The following is a 2,292-nucleotide window of genomic DNA, read 5'->3' on the forward strand; positions in this document are numbered from 1 at the left end:
GTCAGCCATGCGCTGGTAAGTCAGCCAGCAGGTCTGGGCCCAGGTGGCCACCAGCCAAGCCCCCAACCTCCGCTTTCTCCCCTAGGGCCAGTGGACTGCTGGGTGCTGGCCGCAGGCAGCCTGCCTCCCCCACCTGCTTCCCAGAGTAGGGCAAGACAGGCTACAGGCAGCACATGCTAATGCAGCTCCAGGCCAACTGCTTTGCTATGCTGTCACCCAGCCTACAGAATCTGGGCTGAGGGTGCACAGGGTTCCTGGACAACCAGGGTGAGGGGCTGCCTGCACCTCCACCCTCCCTGCTGGGGCCCTCTCCAGGAAGGCGCCCAGGGCCAGCTCCCCCTGCACCGCCACTACACCCCAAGCATGCCCCTGCAGCCTGTGTCCCAGGCAGCTCATGATCAGCTCTTTGTGCAGGCTGAGGGGTGCCCAAGCCACTAATACCTGCTGATGATGATCCACCTGGTGCCCCAGGCACACCTGTGCTCCTTGTTCGGGACCCTGAGCTATGACAGCACGGGAGACAAGCTTCCAAATTGCTTTAAAATTTTTAATATATCAATAAACATTGTGTTTAACTGATCGCTGTATATATAATGGTGTTTCATTTTAATTGCAGATAAACATGAATTTGGGGGGTTTTAATCAGAGAATTTTGGATTTTTATCAGAGATTTTTGAATTTTTTTAACTGAGAAAACCAGAATCCCTGTATGCTGCCCACTGTTTTCCTCTTGGGCTATGGGTACTAGTTCTCCTTCCCTCCTTCACACTCCTCCCTCCCCGCTGCCTTCCCTGTTGCCTTCTGATTCCTCCTGGGGCACCCCACAGCTTCCCTTCTCCCCTTCCCTGCCAGACTACCCCACCCCAAGCTAAAGGATAACCAGTTAGCTAGCTGGTTATCACTGCACTTATTGGTTAGCCATTTAACCTTTCTTGTCCCTAATGCAAATCTTATTTTTCTTGGCCACCAGGTTATAGGTGAGGGGCCAACCCAGAGAACTAATGGCATTGAAGAAACAGTGCATTTGCAGAAAAAATATACAAAAAAAGACAAAGAAACTGAAAAGCCTGAATGAAAAAATAAGTTTTGTTAAGTAAAGCATAAAATTAAGTGGTCAGAAGGGGGAAAAGAAGAAAAAATAGGACATGATTTTAAATGTAGAGTTTGCTTTAGATGTCTCTTTAAATCTATGATCTGATAGTGATGATGTGACTGAGCTACATACATAAAAATTTGCAAGACAGGTGAGACCCTTTCTCAGAGTTTCCTCTCCCATTGGAAGCTATAGGTTTCCTTTCTTGTCTTCTGGAACAGTAAAGTATATACCCTTGGGTTCTGTCCCACCTCACATCCTTCGTGTTGATAACGCTTATGATTTTTATCATGAGTTTCACTATACTTAGAACTTTTTTCTAAAAACACCACCTCAAGGGCCTATGAAATTGATTTTCTGAGAACATAAGATGTTTTGGCTATGGTGTGCTTTTTTCCCCTTAAGACAGCTAACTTTCTAACCCTCACCACTACAGAGAAAAAATATTAGATCTGTGTTCTGCAATATCTTTGAGGGAATGAAGAAAGATGGAAACTTGTAGCAAAAACATAACTGCCTTTGTTACTTTCTCATGGCCTACTGCATGCCCTGAACATTTTGAAAGTTAGGTAATTTATCATTTGTGGACACACAACTGGAGCAAAAGTTATGTAGTGCTTCCCTCTAGTTTTCCTTAGTTCCCCCACTACCTGCAGTTGCAGCATCAGGGATGTGTACATCAAGTGACATTAGTAACCTCAAAAAGAAGAGAGATAGAGTTGATTGGCCGTGAAAACCAAGAGTCCTGCACCTAGGAAAGTATGCAACACCAGATGTTCTCCTTCATTATGCTCTTGAGGAGTCTATAGTACACTCAGTGGTATATTTCTACCTATAAGGCTATTGAATCCTATGGCCCTTGACCTGACACTAGGCCTTCTTTAAAAAGAAAACGAGCAGTGCTTATCAGATACAGAGCACGAACTGTACAACTTTGTTTGTACAGGCCTGTCCAGCTGTACAAGTCTGGTATTAGTGAGATTTCACATTGGTTGTGTTCAGGGGTGGTGCCAGGCACTTTCCAGTGGGGGAGAAGGGCCTGAAGTGGGCTAGGCAGAAAATTGGTGGGTGGGTTGCACTGTGGGAAACAGCAGGGTGGGCTCAGCTGCACAGGGCAGGTGGTGGCGGTCCAGGGGGAGGGGCAGTGCTGGGAGGGGTGGCTACAGGAAGAGCTAAAGTTAATTTTGGGGTGGCTATAG

The sequence above is a fragment of the Gavialis gangeticus genome, unplaced genomic scaffold (assembly GCF_001723915.1).
Source record: "Gavialis gangeticus isolate Ggan-Ray unplaced genomic scaffold, GavGan_comp1, whole genome shotgun sequence".
NCBI classification, from domain to species: domain Eukaryota; kingdom Metazoa; phylum Chordata; order Crocodylia; family Gavialidae; genus Gavialis; species Gavialis gangeticus.